Source organism: Mauremys reevesii, linkage group 11 (assembly GCF_016161935.1).
Source record: "Mauremys reevesii isolate NIE-2019 linkage group 11, ASM1616193v1, whole genome shotgun sequence".
In the NCBI taxonomy this organism is placed as follows: domain Eukaryota; kingdom Metazoa; phylum Chordata; order Testudines; family Geoemydidae; genus Mauremys; species Mauremys reevesii.
Window position 1 is genome coordinate 35,054,059 of NC_052633.1, and position 24,918 is coordinate 35,078,976.

Below are 24,918 nucleotides of genomic sequence, written 5' to 3' on the forward strand. Positions count from 1 at the left end.
CCTTTGAGATGCTTAGCATTAGAGAGGACCAGGTAGAGGGAAATCCTGCCCTACTGAAGTTTACAGGAGACAGGAGTCATTTCTGTTCATGCACAAACCATTAGAAGCACCAAGTTTCAAGGAGCAGATAGCTTCGGACTGACCTCAAATGCTCAGTTAGCCACAGCATTGCATTTTCAGAGCATAGAAGAATAGTTCAGATGGGAAAAGAAGAAAAATGTCTTTACCCTCTTAAAGATCCAAGGATAGGAAATGGTATTGAATTTAGGAGAAGAGTGAAATGTAAATTTACATGCGTGCTCCACAGCCACTCACTCCATACACATGAGGGTAGGGGTGATGGGAAGAAGAAGGGTCATCAAAACTGTTGAAGGTTTAAAAACAAACAAACCACTAATAAAAGAAGAGATTGCTCCCGTTCTATCTGTACTGGAGCTTTACTCTGTAAGGTCTATGGAGAAAAAGAAAGATAATACATCTGTAATTGTCCTTAGAGCCTCTTAGCCTCTTCCCCCATAATCCATGGGAAGGGGGAATAGAATTTTAAAAAGTCTACACTTAAAAAAACCCCCACCCAAGCAGACTATCTTGTCACAACTTTCAGAGTATAGTGGATCTTCCTTAATTTTAAGTTTTTCCATAAAGGAAGTACAAACAGTTCTGCACTTATGGGCAGACTCCTAACACACACACTTACTGATTTTATCTGATTTTCAAACATTTCCAACCTTTTATCATTAACCTTATTTTCTTTAACAACATTTTTTAGAGGCAGGAGTGCTATAAAGAGATGTTGTTAGCTCTGCATACAGGCTGTCCATTTGTTGGGAAGCATGTTCCAGGCCTATAATTTAGAAATATCTATTGCACTGTTTTCTTGGGAGGATAACATGCCCTCCCCCAAGTCCAATGTAGGTTATTAACACAAGCCTAACCTGTACAGAAGGTCACATTAGGGGGAAATTGGGCAGGGGTATCAAGGTGTCTGGGTCTGCTGCACCTGCATATCTCCTGACAGGACATTTTACTTTCCCGATGTGACCTTTTTTTGCCATATCCTGCTCCCCTTTCTCACAGAATTCATGTAGATTCATCAGTGGTGCTACTTGCATGAGTAAGGAGCACAGGATTTGGTCCTTCTTGCACAACATGCATTTAGAACAGCAGATGTGACTTTAATTATACGTATAGGATGGTTGGGCTTCCTTATTTTCAGTTACCACAATCTAGCACCAATAGTATCCTATAGGAAACAAGTTAGGCCACATTGATTTTAACTAAAAATCAATGTTTTAGTGCAGCCCAGTACTCCTAGTGGAGGACAGAAGATGAACTGTCTATAGCAGATTCAGAGAAGTCTCAGAACACATCTATGTTACCATGCAACTCCTCAAGAGTTCAGTCCCTTGTCTAATGCAGATCTATGTCCACTCCCCCACTGAGAACAAAAGATGCACAAAAGCACTGAGTTCAGAGGCTCCAAATCACAATCAGTACGCCAGGGGGGTACCTTTCTCTGGCCAGTTGCAGTTCTATCACATATAGGGAGCAGGGGAGGTACAGTGGAGGGGCTGAGAGTGGGGCACTCACATGCAATAAATCAGTTTGTTTAGCTCTAATATTTAATTGTGTAACAAATCTGAATGTTCAAACAGCTGGCAGTGTTTTTAATGTCATGTTTGTTGTAAAATACAAACACTAATAAACTTTGGTTCGTGGTCTAATTTTTTTTCATTGTTTGAAGTTTTATGTTAAACACTTCATCATACATAGGCTTCTCAGCTTTAAATGCAGTTATGGTCAGAAAAATAACTAAGTGAAAATGACTTACTTCTTTATTAAATATGTCAGAAAGATCCCGGACTGAGCTTATGGGAAAGATGAGCTTTTGACTTGAAATCTGCCCACATTTGTTCTGGAAGTCCATTTGAAGTGTGAAATTGAAACGATGTAACTCTCCTTGTTTTGGCAGTGGCTTATAAGAGAACTATGACACTTTAAGTTATTGTTACCCGTTTTTGGCCTGAGCAGTTAGCCAATTTTCAGGAGCCTGCGGGTTGTTTTGGTAAGGAGGAGAAACTGATGATGAGCCAGGTATTTCTTTGACAAAATCCTGTTTCACTACAAAGAATGTACAAAGTCCTGTTTCCCTCAGCACAACTGGAATCAAACAGAAGAGTTTTTGTTTACAGTTCCAAACCCTTTTCAGCCAGCATTTAGCTCACAAGCTCTGTTAGCTTTTTTCCCAGGGAGCATGCTACTAGTTCTTCTGTGGCTGTGTCCTTGGCTTTCTGCTGCTTCTCTCTGACACCTCCTCCAAATATCCAGCATAACCCATGTGCCCACAGGGCTCAGTTTTTGATCAGTCTTGCCTGTGCCTTTATTTTGGGCAGCAATATGTGCCTGTGATTTGGGGGCATCTATTGTTTCAGCTATTTGGTTTCATAAAGAAACCTTATTGTTTCTTACATTTATCCTGAATGAAGGACAACAGTTTCACCTACCGGCTTCAATGAGAATTAACCCAACCTATAATATCATTTTGCTACTTACTTAGTACATGATTGCAGTGAGGTAACATTGTACATGCATAAATAAAACTGTTCATATAAAACTTTGAAAGATTTAAATAGTATTGCATCATTCCTTTTTGCATTATTATTTATATACTCAGAGTTCCAGCTGACAAATTAGGAAGCTAAACCTGAAAGCATCCACTTATTTTACAGTTTAAAATATAACCATACTTTGTGTTACTTGAAAACAAAACATGTCATCTGTATATGCACAAGTGAACAGATTCAGCTACTGAGCCAAATCAGTATGGTTTGTGTTACCCAGGTGAGAATAAGTAGTGTTTTGCCAATTTTAGTAAAAAAAAGGATCCTATGTTCTTGCCTGGAAAAGAGAGTTCTTCTATTTTGAAAATGGGGAAAACCCATGAAATTGCATCATTAAAAATAAAGATCTCGAATGAACCATATGCAAAGGGCCAAATGCTGCTTGCCATCTCCATGCAAGTCATCTCACTGACTTCAAGAATACTTGCAGGAGTAAAGTGAACACAATTTGTGTCAAAATAGACACTGAGGGCTAGATTGTCACAGCCTTTTCTTGAGTAGGTCTCTCCCTTATTCCCTTCTTCAGCTAGGCTCTTATTGCCTCTCTGGCTGCAGCATGTAAAGCAGGGCTTATTTGTTCTATGTACTGTTCTCTGAGCAAATGGGGCAGGAAGTGGGAGGAGCCCTGGCTTCACACCCTCTCTTCACTGTCCAGATGTTATCTGTCAGCTTTGTGTTCCTTGGGAACCAGGGCACAATATCCAGCCTGTATGACTCACAAAGGACCCTCCCCCCAAGACTCTGCTTGAACCAAAACCAATCAGAAGAAAGTCTTACAAAAAGCAATGAAAGGGCAGTGGAAGACACACCTAAACCCCTCCGGACAAGGGTGACAGTGTTGGAAAATTATAGTGCTAATGAAGCCTTCGTGTATGGCCCTGTAAAACCAAAAAGTTATGTTATGTGTCCAATTGTGTGTTGGAAGCTTACAGAGAATTAGATTGAAGAAGGTGTATCTACTACCTAAGTCTATTCAGCTTATCAGTTTGTTTTTTTTTTTCCCAGAGTATATGTTGGTCCCCCAAGTTATGCAGCTGCGTTCACATATATGCATCCAAAAATCTAAGTACACAAAGGGTCAAATGTATCATCTTGTCCCCTTCAGAATGACAATGTATCCTCAACAGATGTATCTTGTAGCCCCCACAAAATGATATATGTATCCTATGTATCCAATTATCCCTAATAGATGCATGTTACACAGGTTCAGGTCAACCAAAAAGACAACAACAAGCGTAGGCTGTTGTTGTGTGTTCGGTATAAAAGGTAGGGCCCATCTGCCATGTAAGGTGTGTTCTCTTCTCTGGCACGAGAGGGAGGAACACCCGCTCAGCTGACCGATCAATAAAGGGTGTGGTACTTGTCTTCCTGTCTCCGTGCCTCCTTGGTGTAATTAGGTAAGCTCCAGGGGGAAACGAGCCCTTTTGGCTAACAACAGGATTAAGGAAATGCCCCTAACCTCATTGGCATCAAGGATAGGACAGGAAGGCACCTCCATTAGCATACAGAATGGAGAACAGAGATTCCAAGGCAAAAACCGCACTGAACTCTGGGGCCAGAAAAGCAGGGAAGCACTGCATGATGGGGGATCTCTGCTCCAGAGATTAATGAACCCACAGCTGCACACACCCAGCTCAGCAGTTATCAGACCAATTCCAGTAATAAATCCTTTACTGATATCATAGAATCATAGAATATCAGGGTTGGAAGGGACCTCAGGAGGTCATCTAGTCTAACCTCCTGCTCAAAGCAGGACCAATCCCCAACTAAATCATCCCAGCCAGGGCTTTGTCAAGCCTGACCTTAAAAACCTCTAAGGAAGGAGATTCCACCACCTCCCTAGGAAACCCATTCCAGTGCATCACCACTCTCTGAGTGAAAAAGTTTTTCTTAATATCCAACCTAAACCTCCTCCAAAATATTGAAGCTGCCTAATTGCATTGTGAGCTCCCTGGAAGGAACACTGCCCATAGCCAGGAACAATCAGCTCCCATTTTCTAGCCTGAACAAAACAACTTTGGTATACTCCCTTGAGCCATCAGTTTACCTATAAACAAATCTAGTGTTCTCCCTTGAACCATTGTTCTTTCCCTACAAAAACCCCTACCCATGCACAAGTAAGTGCTCTGATGCCTGGATCCAAAATCTGCATCAGTTCCATTGGGACTTCATCTTCTCCTGACTGATCATGCTGGGAGCTCTGCCTGCCTCCAGCACTCTGGACCCTTAGCTACTGCCACCACCTGGGAACGCCGACCGGTTCAAGCTTCATGGAGTGGTGAAAACCCAACACTCTCACACTCTCTCCCCAGCGCCCCCCAGGTATAGCTTTCTAACCCTGACTTGTGTGATCAGTTATAGTTTTCCAAACCTCACTTTTATAATCAAATTTAAGCTAGATTTAATATTGTAACTGTTTTGTTTGTTTGGCTCCCCTTGTATGGTTATTACCTGGCAATAAATAACTTTTAAGGTTAAGCTGGTTGCTTCCCTCCCTCTCTGTCCTTCTCTTTTGTGTTTTTGGCTTCCCCATTCGCTCTGCAGCAACACTCCACTTACCTAAGCTAAAGATCCCTGTTGTGGCCAAAAATCCTGCGGGGTTTGCTTATCAAGTGGGTTACTACCAGAATAATTGTAACATGAAAGTGGGGATAGGGACATGCTGAACCTGTGGCACCTGAAGGTGGCAGCTTGGAGGTGTTCGACCCAGCCTGCTGAGTCCAGGGAAACCTCATCTGATTCTGCGGCTGGAGGAACCCAGCCCTGGGAAACCTATGTCCTTCAGGATAGCTCCATTGGGAGGGAACTTGCAGAAAGGAGAAGTACCATATGAGGACACAAGCAGTACATTGATAGAATTACTGAACCCCCCCATCCCCACCCCAGAAGAGTAACCCTAATAAATGAGCATACCCCAAGGTAATGGGCAAATCTGGTAACACAGAGTAGCTGGCTGGGTGCACAGAGGTGAGCAAGCTGTTTCACAAAAAGTAACTTGCTCCCTCCCTCAGAGGGAGAGGGGAGAAACGGGAGGAATCGTCATTGAGCCCTAAAGATTCTCTGGTCTGCTGGCCAGTGGTGGAGTAATGTATCACCCATCTTTGAGGGCAGGATTTACAGATACGGAGTTCTCAGCATCTCAGACAGTTTAACAACATCCATACCACAGCCCAGAAATGGATCCAGAAGGAAAAGGAATAGGAAACTGGAAGTGTTTGTAAATAAGGTATTATAAGAAAAACAGTTTTATTAAACACCAAAAATAATAATACTTCACACTTACATGGTGCCTTTCCTAGGAGGCCCTCAAAGCACACTGGAAACGTTAATTACACCTCATAGTGCTTCTGTGAGGGTTTTTTTAAATACCCATTTTACAAATTCCTAACTGTTCTGGCACTGTAACATGAAGCAGCTCGCCAAAGATAATGCAGCAGGTCAGTTGAAAAACAGTATAGAACCAAGGAATCTTAACTACCCTCAATCACTATACCACACTTGCTTATGAAAGCAAAGTTAATAAGCTGAAATACAATAGTAAAATATAATACATTTTGAATATATGGATCTGAATAAACAAACAAAGGAGGAAATAAGGCTAATACCCCAAATGACTAGTGTTTTATATGTTAGATTAGTAGCTGTAAGAAATAAGAGAATAAGAAGGTTTTATAGAGAATTTTTGCAGCTGCTGCAAAGTCTGATTTATAGTAGCTATTTTCAGAAGTGACTTTCTTTATAAAGAAATAGCTGAAATGATTTTTGATTAGGGGACTGGATGATTCAAGCAATCGATAGAGGGTTCTGAAGGCTTTTCACAGCACTTGGAATTTGGTAGTGCTGTTTTCATCTATTGGGCATAGAGTTCCTAGGAGACATCACAAAAGCTACAATCACACTTGGCACTTTCAGCAGTACAGAGAATAAACATCTTGTTACCCCTCTAGGTAAGTTTATTGGTGAGGTGGTGTGCAAAGCTCACCCCCATTGTTCCCTGGGCTGTTCCAGTTTCCTGGATACATAGAGGAATTTCCTCTGTAGTGTGGTGAACCCAGTACCTTAAACAAGCAATACAATTAGCTTTGTTAAGTGAGAGAGCTTTGACAGTCCTTGGAAAAGAGGTGGCTAAAGTAAAACTGATTGTACCTTATACAGAGAGGGCGCTGAAAGAAAGTCAGTCTCTGGCAGAACCCACCTCTTTTTACTCAGTGCATGTCTTTATGCAGTCACTCTGTTTGTTCAGGCTCCCTTTGGCTGGTCATTTCATCCAGGCAGCATGTTGTCTCTGGCTCACAGCTGAACCCAGACATCCCTCATCAAGCAAGAAACAAAACTAGTCAGCCCCAATCTGAGCTGTGCCTTCACCTTTTAACTCCCCTCTCTACACCTAACATCTGATGCAGGTATAGCAGGGTGGGGCCAACAGGGTTCACAGGGCTTTGTTCAATCTTTATTGCCAGAGTGCTAGCAAGGGCAGGGAGTGTCTAAAATTACCATCTTTGGGGAACAAGGTGGGGAACTGTCCAAAAAGCTCAGCCACTGTGCACTCCCTTTTGTGTATGTCTTATACAACAAGCGTCCTAAAACTAGAGCGTAGCCATGGCAGTGCAAGTGGTGTGGAGGGCTAGCCACCCCGAGTATGTATGTGGCCAAATTATACCAAGGAAAACAGTGTCCAGTGCATTTCTCATGCAACTCAGCTGTCAGAAATCAACTGTCCACAGCTCAACAGAAGTATTAATGTATGCCTCATCTTTTTGGTGTGTGATGCAAATAATGAAGAGTACATGTTAAAAAAATGCCACTGATTAATTGAGGCAAAATACATATAACTGGAAAGAATAACCTTGTTTATGCAACTAATTCTCCATGTAAGGGTTGTTTTTTTTTATACCAAAAACCAGTGCCACAGAGAGGTTTAACAGATGGGGGGCAGGGCAAAATCTGAAACTGGTGCTCCCCACCCTTCCAAAATTACCACTGAAGGGACGCTCTGTGTGGTGGATGGGTTGAAGAGCAAGCCTGCCCCACACTCACCTCTAGGGGCGGCTCTAGGCACCAGCGCACCAAGCGCGTGCCTGGGGCGGCAAGCCACAGAAAGCGGCCTGCCGGTCACTGTGAGGAAGGCAGTCAGGCTGCCTTTGGCAGCATGCCTACGGGAGGTCAGCCGATCCCGTGGTTTGGGTGGCAATTCGGCGGCGGGTATGCTGAAGGCGCGGGACTGGCAGACCTCCCACAGGCATGCCGCTGAATCCGCGTTACCAGCGGACCTCCCGCAGGCAAGCTACCGAAAGTTGCCTGACTGCTGTGCTTGGGGTGGCAAAATACATAGAGCCTCCCCTGTTCACCTCCCGGCAGTGGCTCCTGTCCCACTGGGCTGGGCCCAACTCCCTGTTCCAGACCTGGCAACCTGGCACACGGGGTCACTCAAATTTGGTGCAGCTGCCCCTCTGTCATGATGGAGGGGTGGGGCATGGCAAACCCAAGTGGTGAAGCAGCCCCGTTACAACGCCACTCGGTTTGGGGGCCTCTCAAGGTAAACTGCCTCTTTCCCCCCCCCCACCAAGTGGCCCTGCCAGGAACATTGTGTGGCTAACAGGATGCATGTATGACTTAATTTGAGGTCCAAAATATAGTCCAGTATGATATGCGGTATTAAAATGAAGAATGCAGTGTATTTACTAGATATATGATTAACATCCCTTAAAATTTGCACTGCAACAGTTCACTATTTGTATATCTCCAAGTTTGTAACTCATAATATTGCTTACAATGCTGTTCTCACGGATAGTTCACCCAGCCATTTGTTCTGAGCTGTTTTTCCCCCATGCTCTTCACAAAATTACCCTGAAGAAAGAAAGAGACAAAGAGCTTCATCAGAAGGTGTTGTAAAACCCACAGTCATGGCCAGTTTCTGAGAAAGGAAAGAAAAAGAGCTGTGTTAAGTGTTATCAAGGGCTGCTGCTGCTTCTGAACTCCTAACTCAGGCAAAACTCCACAGTGAGATAGTTCTTTGAACAAAGAGAAATACAGTGTAAATTTACACCAATACTGAGAAAGGCTTTTTAAAATTAAGATTTTACCTCATAGAAATGATTATTTATCACCATTATGCAATAACCAAGACTTTTGAAAATTGTTAATGTTATCATGGTACTGGAACCAGTAATGCCTCTGTGATGATGGGACATTTAAGAGGTATTTACATGATTGATTACAATCTAAGGAAACTCTTTTAACCATGAAAAAGTGACCTGGGATGAAAGTTGATATACAAAATTTGTTTTTAACCAAACCAAATGTAAAACAGAGTTTTAATTGCCTATGGCATTTTTAGATCTAGAGTTTCAAAAGTGTACTGTAACCTTCCTTGACTTTTACTTCTTTTGAGCCAAGTTATTGACAATCACCCTGTCAAGTTATATCAACGGGAACACATCAGAATTTCTTGAGAAATCAAATGTAAGGCTAAGCAGTTGCACCATGTTAGTGGCCTGATGCAAAGCCTGGTGAAATAAATGAAAAGACTCCCACTGATTTCAGTGGTCTTTTGAGCAATCCCCAAGGATACAAGAGGCAACCAAGAGATGCCAATGTGCATTTATTGATATTTTATAAATAATTTTTAAAAAATGTAATCAATCCTTTAAAAAAAATTAAAATAAAGCAGGAATCACTGTTGGCCACACTCATAAATGGCTTAATGGCAGTGCTAATTTTGTTGAGGAGCACTCAAGCTGATTTTCAGTTCCCTTTCCTTGGGAGTTATGCACTGCAGGATGGCTTAGGCTCTGTGTCTGGGTGTGTATTGGGGTAATACTGTGACTGGTAAGAAGTCCCAAGCTCCCATATGCTATTCTCCCTCAGCCTAAACTTCCCTGGCATCAGCACTGCCTCAAAGAAGTGCCACCCCTCAAGCTCATGGCAATTACCCTCTGACCTATTGCACAGACATATAGTGCTGATAGGCTACCCAGCAGAACAGCATCCCAGCCCTCCCACTACAGACATTGCCCCTCTCTGGGGTCCAGACAACAATTCTTTATCCCCAGGGCCAGCTTCAGGTTTTTTGCCGCCCCAAGCAAAAAAAAAAACAAAAAAACAAAAAAAACCCCAAAGAGCACAACTGCCAAAGCAAAAAAAAAAAACAACAAAACCTCCTGGAATGCCGCCCCTGGAATTGTGCCACCCCAAGCACGTGCTTGGTTTGCTGATGCCTAGAGCCGGTCCTGTTTATCCCTACTCATGCCTGGTGGAGAAGTGAACAGCAGCCCTTGAGCTGGAGTGGTTAAACACCTTCCCCCTTCATAAAGAAGTAAGGGTTTGGCTCACAAAAACAATTTTCTTCTTCTTCCAAGGGTTTCTAGCACCAAGTCTCATCAGACTAGGGGTGGGAGAGCCTCTTCGTAAGAAGCTTTCTTCACTCCCAGAGGATGGGAGGCAGGCGTTTCAGTGGGCAGAAGGACCAGCCACTCCACCTTTTGGATCAGCAGTGGCAGCAGCTTTTAGACTTCATTAACAGAAGCCACCACACTTCTGCCTATGTTTGGAGAATACCAGCAGCAGCTCCTTTTATCCCCATGGCCTAACACACTTGGAACCACGGTGTTCATTAGATCAGCGGTTCTCAAACTATCAGAGGGGTTCTTGAACTGTGGGCCGGGACCCTATTTTAATGGGGTCACCAGGCTTGGCATTAGACTTGCTGGGGCCAAAGCCAACGTCTGAGCCCCACTGCCCAGGGCTGAAGCCGAAGTCCGAGGGGTTCAGCCCTCGGTGGTGGGGCTCAAGTTACAGGCCCCCTGCCTGGGGTTGAAGCCCTTGGGCTTCGGCTTTGACCCCCTGCTCTGGGCGGTGGGGCTTTGGCCTCCATGCAGGGTGGTGAGGCTTGGGAAGGCTCAGGCTTCAGTCCCTCCTCCTAAGGTCATTTAGTAATTTTTCTTGTCAGAAGGGGGTTGCGATGCAATGAAGTTTGAGAACCCCTGCGTTAGAACACCCCTATAAGGAACCTTTGTGTACACATGCATCTTCCACAGCAGCTGTATGGTTACATATACCAGCAGTGGAATGTTTACCTGCTAAATACATTTTTTTAGGGACAGCATTTTCAAAAAGAAATCCTTTCTTTCTTAGGTCTGGACAGAATACAGAAAGAGTTAAGATACAAAGTGTTTTTAACCAACAATTTAAGGCCTAAGTTAACTGTGCATTGTCTGTTTAATATGCAATACGATTCACATATTCAGGTTAGCTTGTTCTCAGTATTCAAGCCTGGATTTAAGTTTTCCTTTCTGAGGACCCAATTCTGCAAGTGCTGGACTCTCTCCATTCCCATTAGCTTCAGAATTCCCTTTTGATGCTGCTGTAAAGTGGAAATGGAAACATGTAGCAACTGTCTGAATTAGTACCAACAGTTTTCTCCAAGGCAGTGGTTTTCTATCTGATCAAAAGAAAACATAAATTTCCTTTCTTACTGAGGCCTAGTTAAGATTCTGGGCAGGGCATTAGGTTTTATGCAATTTTTTTTTCTTTGCTATTTGAATGACCATGTCCTGATGACTGGCTAGAATATTTAACATTAGTGGCATGCTGAAGATTTGAGAGCCATGTCAGACATAGTACAGAGACATTTGAGAGGCAGGAAATGTCAAACCACAATGTCTGTCCTACAAACTGCAGGGTTTTACAGAAGTATTGTAAATATTTGCGCTCAGATTCTTCTGAATGGTATTTGGTGTAGAGGTTCAATACATTTTGATATCAATTTCACAAAAGTCATACTGATAAGGCCAAAGCTGTTGAAAAGGTCCTTAAGGCAATCAACCAACTTTCTACATTAAAGATAAAACTAAAGCTGGATTGTTGCAAAAGGTTATATTCTTCTCTAAGTCACACTCATGTAAATCTAGACTAAAAAATCAATGGAGGCATTCCAGATTTACACTGTGAGCAACATTTGGTTCATATTCCTTCCTGCTGCTATCCCTTTGACCAAGACTATGCTCAAAGTGAGTAAATATGGAAGTAATGTACTATAACTTATAGAATATGTTGTATTGTTAATTCGCTTTCTTTTGATATTGACTAATTGATGCACCATTCTCATTTTTTATGATGGTTGTCTGGTAAATGGAAATAGATTATGTCTTTCAAAGACTTATTTAACCAAAGAAACAATAAATGCCATTTTCTTCTGTTTTTCTTTTGTGTAAGAAATTGTGTTGACCCAGGTTAGTCTTCTCCTTTCCCTGTTTCAACCTAAAATAGATAGATTTTGTGGCTACTATTCTTGTGGACAAGCAAATACTAGTTTATTGCTTTAAGGATATTCACCTATCCAGCAGAGATGCTCTTGCCCTTTTTGCATTTTGGAATTGAATGACATGTCCCAAGGATTGTATTCTTTCACATATGTTCCACATAGCTTTAACTTTAATGTAAGAAGCCTCACAATATGCTTTTCTAGTTTAAATTACAAAATACTCTTTCTCTGTTTCTCCAACACTTACCCATGTTGGGCTTCATTGAAGTTGTGCATACTTGTTTTCGTGTCCCTGTTATTGTCAGTTGTATCCAATTGCATAGTCTGGCCAACTAGAATGTAAGTTGGTGTTGTTGTATACAAGAAATATTAGCAGTATGTTACAATGCTGCATGTTAAATGATGTTTGGCCTATATTAATGAGTCTCTTGGTTAAAATTTAAGTAATAGCCCTAGAGCCGTGGTTCTCAGACTTTTGTACTGGTGACCCCTTTCACATACAAAGCCTCTGAGTACTTATAAGTGAAAAACATTTATTAATATATTTAACACCATTATAAATGCTGGAGGCAAAGTGGGTCTTGGAGTAGAGGCTGACAGCTTGCGACCCACCATGAGAGGTCCCAACCCCCAGTTTGAGAATCCCTGCCCTAGAGTATGTACCTTTGATTTATGGACAAGAAGTGGAACAATCAAAATTATAATAAATACATGGGCAAAACTGCAATATTTAGGAACTGCTATGAGAAGTTTTCCTAACTATACTGAATTGCCAAAAGACTGAAGTCCTACCATTGATTTGTCATCCTAAAAAATGGAAAGGAGAATAGAGACAGCTTTCTCTGGGGAAACGAAAGAAGCATAGACCCAAGTGCCAACAGCAAGAAGTGCAATGACATACTGTGACAGTGACATTTGTCACATTAATACTAAATACCTCTGAGCTAAAAATAGACAAGTGTAGAACACCAATGGCAAGTTTCACAGTGTCCATAGGCAAGCCAACAAAATGACAGGAATGTATTTCCAAAAGATACAACATATGATTATATTTTACCAGAGAGGCACATGATTACACAGTAAAATACTTAAATGGTCAATAATGTCAATAGAGACAGATAAGACTGTAAAAGACTAATAGAAAAAAATGGTGAAATGTAAATTATGAACCAGGTGGTCCTTTACCTGGGTTATGCCTGTGTATGGAACAAGAAACTCCATAAGATAACCCCTCAATAAATTTCCTAAATATTCTTCTGTTTGATGGTGAGGTTAGCTACTGCAGAAGAAGGACCTGGACTGCTTTGATTGGCAAGAAGTAGCATCAAGGAAATGTCAAAGGACTTTGGTGCTTTCTAAATCCCCTGGATTTTACTTTAACCGCCTTCCGAATAGGAATTCTTGCTTGCATATGACAGCATGTGCTCCTACTCAGAATTGTTTTGTCATGAGAAAGAAAGGAGGAGAAGAAAAATGCAGCAAAATCCACACTGGGTCAATGCTACAAAAAGTGGGTTAATCAATAGAGCTACACCAACTTACACCAGCTAAAGATCTACCCAGGAATCCTGGGTTGCTTAATTATTACACCAAGCTTCCACTGTTCCTTTAGCAATTTGAGCTGGAAGTGAAGACTTTAATGCCATTTACTTCAGTTGGAGTTGAGGGTGTTTAGCACCTTGCAGAAGGCTCTCAGCACCTCATAGGCTTGGGCCCGACATGCAGTCTGTTCCAGATGAGCTATGTCACTAATAATTCCTTAGAAACAATCTGTTCCACTTTGTATTTAGCTGTGACACTCTGAGTACCTTTCCCAGACCTGAAGAAGAGTTCTGTGTAAGCGCAAACACTTGTCTCTTTCACCAACAGAAGTTGGTCCAATAAAAAATATTATCTCACCCCTCTTGTCTCTCTGTTAAATAAAGACGCCAGATTCCTGGTCAAACAATAGTTCTCTCTTTATAAAGCACAAGGTGTCTTTTGAAACTTACATGAGAAGAATCTGAACAGAAAGTTATATCAACATGATCTCAGTGTAGACCAGGAGTGGGCAAACTTTTTGGCCCGAGGGCCACATCTGGATGGGGAAATTGCATGCAGGGCCATGAATGTAGGGCTGGGGCAGGGGGTTGGGGTGCAGGGAGGGGTGCAGAGTGTGGGAGGGGGCTCAGGGCAGGCGGTTGGTGGCTCAGGGTAGGAGATTAGGATGCAGGAAGGGTGCGGGGTGTGGCAGGGGACTCAGGGCAGGGGTTTGGGGTGCAGGAGAGGTGTGGGGTTCGGCAGGGGGTTGGGGTGCAGGAGAGGTTTGGGGTATGGCAGGGGGCTCAGGGCAGGGAGTTGGGGTGCAGGGTGCAGGAGAGGTTCAGAGTGCGGGCTCCAGCCCAGCACCACTTACCTTGAGCGGCTCTGGGGTGACAGCGGCACGCAGCAGGGCTAAGGCAGGCTCCCTGCCAGCCCTGGCCCCGTGACACTCCCGGAAGCAGACGGCACCACATCCCTGAGGCTCCTGGGGGGAGGGGAGGCAGAGGGCTCCGTGCGCTGCCCTCGCCTGCAGGTACCTCCCCCGAAGTTCCCATTGGCTGCTGTTCCCTGTTTCTGGCCAATGGGAGCCGCCGGGGCCACAGGGACGTGGTGCTGGCCACTTCCGGGAGCAGCACAGGATCAGGGCAGGCAGGCAACTTGCCTTAGTCCTGTGGCACCACGGGGGTGGCAATTCCATAGGCCGGATCCAAAACCCTGACTGGCCGGATGCAGCCCGTGGGCCATAGTTTGCCCACCCCTGGTGTAGACTGTTATATACAGAAGAGCTAAACCAGAGATGCCAATCCTCCCTAATTTTCCATAATCGTCCTGATTTTTTCATGTAATTATGAAGTAGGGGGTAAGATACAGCGCTTTTGAGTGGGTTGTGACACTGTTGGATTCACCGCCCAAGCCACAGGATGCATGTTGCTCTCTAATTGCCCCATGTAGGCCTGCTGGACTATGTTAACTGCACTCACCCATGCCAGCAGAGCCCGCATGGGGAAACCAGTGCCCCAAACCCCACTGGCAACCACTGCGTCTTGCCACCTGTCAGACCCTCACTGTAATCAGTGAGGGTGGATGTGACGTTATTGATATAAATGGGGACCATATAGAACATGGGTTGCAACCAAGGTCCTGTAGTGGCACCAAATCCTAAGTAAAGGGGGTCATCTAAGGTGTCTAAGACCAGGTTCCGGGTTGCTGGTTATAATTATGCTGTCTGTATGTCTGAATCATTTTTAGTTGAAGTTATGAATGTTGGCTCTATGCTGTCAATATTTCAAGTTTGTGCTGTGCTTCTGGGGGAAGCCTCCCAGACAAGCTGGTGTTAGCTCTGCCTAGCCTGTTTGATGGCCCATTAAGGACCATTAAGGACACAATGGACCCATGGAGAGAAGGCAGACACGCCTTGTGACTCAGCAAAGTATGCAGGGACTGGCTCATGTGACTCAAGGCTCCATTTTGCTGTAAAATTCCACAGTGAAGACAAAGGGATTCTTACACCTGGAAAAGTCTATATAAGCCTGATGCTTCGTCTCCATCTTGTCTTCAATCCTGCTTCTGACCTCTGGAGGGACTTTGCCACAAACTGAAGCTTTACACAAGGGACTGAAGGACCCATCCCAGTGGGGGATGCTCTCCAGAGACTTAATCTAAACCTGCAGTTTACTCCATCACTGCTGCAAGCCTGAACTAAGAACTTTGCCATTACTGTATGTAATTGATTGTTTTTAACCAATTCTACCTCTCTTCTCTACCTTTTTCCCTTTGTAAATAAACCTTTAGATTTTAGATTCTAAAGGATTGGCAACAGCGTGATTTGTGGGTAAGATCTGATGTGTATATTGACCTGGGCCTGGGGCTTGGTCCTTTGGGATTGAGAGAACCTTTTTCTTTTATTTGGGTGTTGGTTTTCATAACCATTTATCCCCAGGACGAGTGCACTGGTGGTGATACTGGGAGACTGGAGTGTCTAAGGAAATTGCTTGTGTGACTTGTGGTTAGCCAGTGGGGTGAGACCAAAGTCCTTTTTGTCTGGCTGGTTTGGTTTGCCTTAGAGGTGGAAAAACCCCAGCCTAGGGCTGTGACTGCCCTGTTTGAGCAATTGGTCCTGATTTGGCACTCTCAGTTGGGTCCCGCCAGAATCGCTCAGTCACAGTGGCGTAGTCGGCAGGATCCACAGAACCAGGTCAATTAAGCTTTGGGTCAGAACCCCATGCTATCCAAATTTTAACTTTGGGATTGAGAGTTTGGTTGGTTAAAGATCAGTGACCATGAGACAGAAAGCAAGGAAACTGCAAGCCTTGAGAGACAGCCTGCAGTTTGATTATGAGCAAGAACTGGCAAAAATTCGAATGGAAGAGAAGCAAGTCTTGGCCCAGCTGGAGAAAGAGGCAGCTGAGAGAGAAAAAGAGGCTGCTGAGAGAAAGAGCTGCTGGCTGCTGAGGAGGAGACTCGCAAGGTGCAGCAGGAGACTCACAAGATGCAACAAGAAACTGCTAGACTCCAGCTCCAAGTCAAAAAAGCAAGGGAAGAACGGCAGAAACTGTATCCTCTTGAAAATCCAGTTTATAACTGTGTTGATATATGGGGTTACTCTGGGCAGTTTTCTGTGTTTAACCAGTTTTGCTATGGCTGGGGAGATGGGAGTTCTAACCTGGGGAGAAATATCTGCTTGTCTGTGCAAGAAAGCAGTGTGGCTGTAAATGAAGATTCTGAATGTCTGTCTAATGTCTCAGAAGTGAATCTGGAGTTAAATCAAGAGCAGAAAGATCTCATTGGGGAGGAAAATGTTTCTCAGGTTAAATCCCTAACTGAGGAAGGAGAGGGTAAATTTGTAATGGGTAATGGATTGTTGGCTAGTGCAGCTTGTAGAAGTAAACCTGAAATGGGTAACTGTGATTTGCTAAAAGTAGCTCAGTGTAGTGAAAAGAGCAGCAGCTTATCTGTTGGGAGAGGCAATGTGCCTGGTAGGGAAAGTTTGCAGGAGCCTAGGCAGCCTTGTGAGCTGATGGCTTTGTCTAATCAGCAGTTTGGGAAGGGAGGGATAGTGGAAGATGAGTGTCCCTGTCCCTTACCTGTTTCCTGTGTGGAGAAATGTGACAGTGAAGGGAATGTGCCTGTCTCTGTCAGGGGTATTGACTTGCCTATGAAGGGAGCTACCTCGGTCTCCAAGCAGTTGTCTGTGAACAGCCCTGTGTGCTGGGACAAGGGAAGTAAAATCCCAAGCTGTGTGTCTGGTAAAGGAGAATGTGTCTCCGGCTCTTCTGTGTCTGTGGAGCAGACAGAAGGTGCCTGTCAGCCTGTAATGGTTGAGGGTGATTCAGTTGTCTCGAAGTTGGTTGTAAATACAGCTAAAGCCCAGGAAGGGAATGGTCCTGAGTTTGGGTCTGCTGGGGAGAATGGCACTGTGACTAGGTTGCATCCAGTTAGTGTCTTAGCAAAATCCCAGAGAACAGACAATTCTGGTGCTTGTGGTTTGCCAGTTGCTAATGTGTGGTTGGAAAAGGGTGCAGCAACTCTGTCTGATCAGGGTGATACCCTAGCCAGGGCACAAGGAGAGCATAAAGGTGATTTAAGTGTGTTACCTACTGACAGTTTAACAACTTGTAGCAAGAAGGAAAAGATTCCTGAACTTGTTCATGGCCAAGGGAAGGAGACGACTTCTGACCTGTTGTCTAGAAAGTCTGTAGGTGTGCCTAAAAGGGGATTGTGTAGAAATCCGCCTGTGGGGCCTGAAGTGAGTCTAAGTGTAAGTGAGACCCAGAAAGTGGCTGTGGTTGCTCAGGGAAGTGTTCCTGTAGAGCAAGCCCTAGGTGGAGAGGGGAAGGGCAGAATTTCTGTGAGGGGTGAATTGCTGCTTAGAGAAGCGCCTAGGGAAAGGAATCCTCATGGTAGCCTGTGCAAGCAGTTTACTGCAACTGAAGGGTGTAAAAGTGATTTAATCAAGGAAGTTTCAGTTCCTAACAGCCAGAAATTTTCTGTTGCGAATGGATCCACTGACTTTCCTTTTGAGAGATCCAGTGTGGGCAGCTTTGAAAAGGTCTCAGGTGGAGTAGAAGCTGTTAAGGAAGTGGAGCAGCCCTATAACCACCTGGCTGTGTGTGGCCAGCTTGTTGGGGAGACAATGGTGGTGGGACAGGAATGTCTCCATGCTGAATCTGTAAGTGAGCAGTCTGTGCTCCAGGATCTAAGGACAGATTCAGTTACTGGCATTTCAAGGCAGAACAGTTTTATGGCTGAATGCTCGAGGAGGCAGGGGAGAGCAAGCCAGCTCTCACCCTCAGACTCTTTGGATTTATGTGGTATCTCTGTAAGACAAAGTCCAGCCGTGGAATCCATAGCAGCTAAGAAGTTAAAAGCTAGTGTCTGTGTTGATGCAAATTACTTGGCTGGCAGGGAGAAGAAAGACTTGCTAATAGCTGTTAGCACAGAGGGCCCACCCCGTCAGCCAGTGATCTCTGTTAAGCAAGAGGAATCAGGGTTTAATCCTGCAGGACAAGAAGGAAAGAGAAGACTGAATTTTGCAAAGGGAACCCACAGGTTAACCCTAAAAGGCCCAAACTCCAATGGTATTGAGCCAAGGGTGTGGCATGACAAACATGTTTGTAGATGGACACTTGCAATCAATTTGTTGTTATTGCTAATGCTAACTGTAACAATGTATAATGTGCCTAATCTTTTGGAAAATCCCTTGAACATGTTGAAAGGAATACATGAAAACACACTTTATGTTAAAGGGCCTTGCTATACTGATGTTTCACAGTTAATGCCTGTAAACAGTGTTGGAACTTTTCACAGGGGAAAATACATTCCAGACCTAATGTGCTGTATGAAAGGGGAAACTGAGGCACACTACCATATTGCTTTCATGGCTAAATGCCAAGATTCCTGTACTATGAACAACCTCAATATCTACATTGGTTTAATGTTATTTGGGTTCAAAACATTGGCCAGAACTGGTATGGATAAAGTAGCTATTTTCTTTAGCTCTTGGCAAGATCACATGAAACATACAGGAACCATGCTGCAAAAGCTAACCAAGTTATACCTTGAGTTTGTAAAGAGATCCATTCATGTTATTGAACATGACTTTGATAAACCATTTCGGTTATACACTGGTACGGCCTCTAGCCCAACACTAGCTGTAGTGAGACAGACCCAAGGAAAGGGGGCTCTTGGGATGCAGTCAGGGATGTTTTGTCATCCCTTCCTGCATCAATTTTGCGTTGGGGGTGTGACGTTATTGATATAAATGGGGACCATATAGAACATGGGTTGCAACCAAGGTCCTGTAGTGGCACCAAATCCTAAGTAAAGGGGGTCATCTAAGGTGTCTAAGACCAGGTTCCGGGTTGCTGGTTATAATTATGCTGTCTGTATGTCTGAATCATTTTTAGTTGAAGTTATGAATGTTGGCTCTATGCTGTCAATATTTCAAGTTTGTGCTGTGCTTCTGGGGGAAGCCTCCCAGACAAGCTGGTGTTAGCTCTGCCTAGCCTGTTTGATGGCCCATTAAGGACCATTAAGGACACAATGGACCCATGGAGAGAAGGCAGACACGCCTTGTGACTCAGCAAAGTATGCAGGGACTGACTCATGTGACTCAAGGCTCCATTTTGCTGTAAAATTCCACAGTGAAGACAAAGGGATTCTTACACCTGGAAAAGTCTATATAAGCCTGATGCTTCGTCTCCATCTTGTCTTCAATCCTGCTTCTGACCTCTGGAGGGACTTTGCCACAAACTGAAGCTTTACACAAGGGACTGAAGGACCCATCCCAGTGGGGGATGCTCTCCAGAGACTTAATCTAAACCTGCAGTTTACTCCATCACTGCTGCAAGCCTGAACTAAGAACTTTGCCATTACTGTATGTAATTGATTGCTTTTAACCAATTCTACCTCTCTTCTCTACCTTTTTCCCTTTGTAAATAAACCTTTAGATTTTAGATTCTAAAGGATTGGCAACAGCGTGATTTGTGGGTAAGATCTGATGTGTATATTGACCTGGGCCTGGGGCTTGGTCCTTTGGGATTGAGAGAACCTTTTTCTTTTATTGGGGTGTTGGTTTTCATAACCATTTATCCCCAGGACGAGTGCACTGGTGGTGATACTGGGAGACTGGAGTGTCTAAGGAAATTGCTTGTGTGACTTGTGGTTAGCCAGTGGGGTGAGACCAAAGTCCTTTTTGTCTGGCTGGTTTGGTTTGCCTTAGAGGTGGAAAAACCCCAGCCTAGGGCTGTGACTGCCCTGTTTGAGCAATTGGTCCTGATTTGGCACTCTCAGTTGGGTCCCGCCAGAATCGCTCCGTCACAGTGGAGAAGCCAGAATTGATAGTTTAGACCCAGCGCTCTCCCCTCCCACACCCGGGGCTAAAGCCCTGAGCCCTGGTGCTCTTCTCCTGTGGGGCTCTGGGCTTTAGCCCTGTGGTGGGCACTGGTTCACTGGGCTGCAGCCCCATAGGTGGACACCCTGAAACCACAGACTACCAGGGGGTTGCGGACTTCCTTTGAGAAGCACTGCTCTAGAGCCCTGTGCAGAAAAAAAAAATTTGGATCCGCATCTGGTCCACGATCTGCAAAGATGAGGAGAAACAGGACCACATCCGCAGATATAAAGCAGATTTGCAGGGCTCTAGCACTATGAAGATGTTCACACCTCATCCCATGATCTTCATGCAGTTTTATAACAGTTCTTCAGTCATGAAAGATGAATCTAATGATTCAAGCACAGAACTGAGACCCAGGAGCTCTGTTCTTTTTCTGACTTTGCCAAAGGCTTTGCTTTGTGACCCGTGGCAAGTTATTTAATATGTTTGCCTACTGTAGAAAAAAAATGTGTTTTAAGGCTTAACTCACTTACATCTGTAAAATTTTTTGAGATACTTAGGGTACATTTACACTACAAGCACTACAGCGGCACAGTGCTGTAGTGTAGACAGTACAATAATGGAATGGGTTTTTAATCACTGTAGTAAATCTTCCTCCTCGAGAGGCAGTAGAATTCCTCAACAGAAGAATTCCTCCATCGACCTCACTGTGTATAGGCTGGGGGTTAGGTAGACCTAACTACACTGCACAGGGCATGAAGTTTTTCACAGCCCGAGCGATGTAGTTAGGTAGACCAGGACTTAGACTGAAACCACTGCAAAAGTGCCAAGTATTGCTACACAGTGACTTACTGCTGATGTGTTTGGAACTGCCTTCTAGTGTTCACCTGATATAAGAGGGAGAAGTGCAAAGGTGGTGATGCACAACTTTTGCTGATAAGTGAGATCTGAGATTAAAATTACACAAATGTTTTTCTTATGTCTTGTGGGTCCTGCCAGTTTTCTCTCTCTGGTGGATGGAGATTATGGTTATGAGAATGTTCTTGTTTCCTTCATGTTCATGTTTTTTCAAAAGACTTGTCTGGAGGTAGTGAGTCCGATTAAGAAACTTCATGTCACATTTGATTGTAACCTTTTAATGAAGAGCTAGGGTTGTTATAAATAGGATTGGTACACCATTTATTATAAAGGTTGTCAGAATTTTCTCCCATAGGTAAAACAACTTATCCTTAATTTGGAAATGAGTCAACCATTTTGGATGAAATTCACCCCCACCCTCCAAAAAAATTAGCCTCAGACAGACATCTGCATGGGAAATTTCAATCCAAACAGTTAGTGATTGGCAAAGTTATGAGCAACTGGAAAAGGTCATTGTCAGAGAGTGAGAAGTGTCAGGCTACCTTGATAATAGGCGGCAACACTAGTCTGTATTTATGTGCTTACACTAACGGTTGTGCATATGTTGACCCTTTTCTTGCGATGATGTCAGAGAAGCAACACATACCTTTATTACTTGATTAATATAGTTCACTTTTAGCAGGACTTCCCGCAGGGTTTCTCCAGAGCTTGGAATTAGTTCAGACTGCAGAAGTACATCAGAAATACATCTGCTCACTGGCTTGATCAACCATGCTCATATTAAGCCAACTCTGCAGTTTTTACATAGGCTGACTATAAAGTGAGCCAGGCTTTCATTTCACCCTGTTTTATAAGCCTTTAATGGTACATTGAACCTCATGCTGACTGACACCACCTTCAATTTTAGGTTGGGCTGTAATTAGGTCTTTCCTGTGATGGGCCCTAGGATGTCACACCTGTTCCATCCTCGACAGCCCTCTCAGTCTGGCCTTCTTCATTTCTACTCCTCACAACTTTTCTTCCCCAAATTTATTTTTAAATGACCACTGTTGTCCCTTTGTATCCTCTACCTCGTCAAACACCCTGATTTTATGTTGCATTTTGAATTATTGTCTAGCAACCTAAAGGAATTGATGGGACAGATTCATTTAAATAAAATTATTATTAAAGATTCAAGTCATGGAACATTTCTATTGACATTAGTAGGAATTTTGCTTGAGTAGACTACAGGATTTGGCAACTAAGTGTTAATAGAGGTGAGTGGTTTTCCCCTGTTCTCTCAACACTTCCACAAGTGTGTTTTGGCCTGGGAGAGTGCAATAGGCATCTTTTCATATTTCAGATTTATCTGAAACAACAAAGTTTATTATGAGGCTTCCTTTGGAAGGTCACATGCAGATTATTGTCCCCTCCCACACACTAAGTGCTAAACACAAGGAAATATTTAAGTATTAAATATGTCTGATAAAATGTAGCTAAAATAGATTTACTAAATCCTATCCACATTTTGTGAGTGTGTGTGTTTATATGACAAAAGAATGCACAACATGGCTCATCTAGATTTTTCAAGCTTCATCTGCTTTGGTGATGTCAGATCTGAGTAATACTTAACATAAAAGTGACTGGGGTCAGAAACAGGTTAAACAGAGAACTGAAATAGGAAGAGTAGATGAGTATCTAATTATATAAAAAACAACTTCATTGTTATAAATCACTTCATCAGGATATTTTTTTAGTCGCTCCTATTTCAAGACTTGAGTATGTGTAAGAAAAGATGCAGGTTCAGATTCTGTTCTTTACCACCTGGAGGGGCACCACAGAAAGTCAGGCCAGGGGCAGGCTGTGACTTAAGGCACACTTGTGCCCTGCTGATTCTAGGTTGTCCAAGGGCTGTAACAGCCCTTGCATTACTTAGGCAGCCCAGGGATCTCTGTGCTATGGCACTGCCCCCTATTCCACCTCCAACCGCAGGGTTCGTGGGGATGGGGTCCAGCATAAGTATCTGATCTTTTAACTTTTTACAGGAGTTGTTTTCTACTACAGAATGGTGTGGGGATCTGGCTGGTGAAGAGACTATCTAGTTCCCTTGTGTGGGGGCAATCACACGAGGCAGACCAACACTTGGCCTATTATGGTGAAATTCTCGCTGGCCTCATGCAGGCAGTTTACAGTCCCTACAGGCTGCCAAATTTCAGATTGTATTGTCTTTTCCTTGTCTCTGAAGCACCATGTACTTTTATAGCACTGTATAAACAACAACATGAATTTTAAAAACCTCAGAGGCAACGGACTAATCAGGCCATGTACTGCTCTTGATCTGTACAGCTCTCATTGATGTCAGGAGAGGTACGTGTATGGATTTAGGGTTCATAGAATGTCCACAGAATATAAGGGTTCAAACCTTTAATTAGCTTGGAAAAATCTCTGGTTTTGGCAAATGTTTCTGTGAAGTGCAAATTGCTGTTATGCTTTGATTTGATCAGAGACATGGATATAAGAATTGCCAGACACTGTACAGATGCCAGAATGTAATGTGATTTGGGTGAGTGTTCACACTTAACCATATTGCAATTGATTTTGGTCTGTAGATTCTTGAATTTAATAAAACATTTATATATTCCACCTATTTTTAAGAATATAGGAAGTGTTTAAATGGTATCACTAAGTCTGCTTTTTGAGTCAGGATGAGTAAAAAACAAATTTATAGTGTTGTTGTAGCGGTGCTGGTCCCAGGGTATTAAAGACACAAGGTGAGTAAGGTAATATCTGTTATTAGACCAACTCTTGTTGGTGAAAGAGACAAGCTTTCTAGCTCCACCTCTCAGCAGATTAGCTAGATCAGCTTATTACTAAGATTGCATTATTTTTTACAAAATATGCTATCACGCATTTACTGATGCCACTATGCTGTGATGTACCATTGTAAATCATTAAAACCAAGCTTCAGTTGCAAAAATAAATGAACAAAGTACATTTTGTAAATGTGTCTCATTGGATTTTTTTAATAGTATATTTATTTGTTTTCTGAACAATGTGTACAGTTCAACCATTTGAAGTGGGTTTCCTAGTCATTTAGTGCAAATTAGATAGGGTAAGAAATTACCCCCCAGAAGGAATTACCTTTCATGTTGCTAGTACTTCTTCAAATTGAAAAAATGCTTGCTGATTGTGCCTTGGATTGATAATTGGATGTAGCAAGGATGAGTAACTTCATCTGTTGTGGAATGGTTTATATAATAAGCTGCATTTTTCCCATGGATTTCACACTGATGGTCAGTCCATTGGCATGACTATAGGCCATAGCTATGCCTCCCCACTTACTGCACCTTCAAGCACAGACAGAATATATTTTCGTTACTCAAGCTTTGGACTTGTTAGCAGCAGCTCCTTTAAGAGTTTTAATGTCAGATATGAGCTGATAGAGTTTCTTGTGCAATAAAACCTTAGTGTTTGGTAAAACATTCACAGACCCAGATTGCGACAGTTGAGTTCCCTCAGCCTGTTTTGTAATGCAGAAGGGACAGCAGAGAGAGTACAGGAAAACAGCTCCTTCTTAAAATATTCCTGTGTCACACTGAGGCAAATTAAAATGAACCTGTCATTTTTCTCTGTGTTCTTTCCCTTCATTGCTGCTTTTGACAACATATCTATGACCAAGCATAAGACTTTTCCTTTCTATTCAGTCTGCTCTTCCTGCCTTGTTTATTTAGTTATGCTACAACTCAATATTTTGTTATTGGATCACCACTTCATGCTGGAGAATTCAGATGTCAAAAACGGTGGATTGTGACATCACTGAAGTGTTTAGTGCGGTTTATTAT

The 24,918-nt window shown here is 43.2% G+C and overlaps 1 protein-coding gene across 9 annotated transcripts in view; it reads left to right on the forward strand.

Annotated features, from left to right (window-relative positions):
• The window catches only part of PDE11A (phosphodiesterase 11A), a 219,773-nt gene that overhangs the window by 86,385 nt on the left and 108,470 nt on the right, over positions 1 to 24,918 (forward strand). The gene's annotated exons all lie outside the window — the stretch shown is intronic.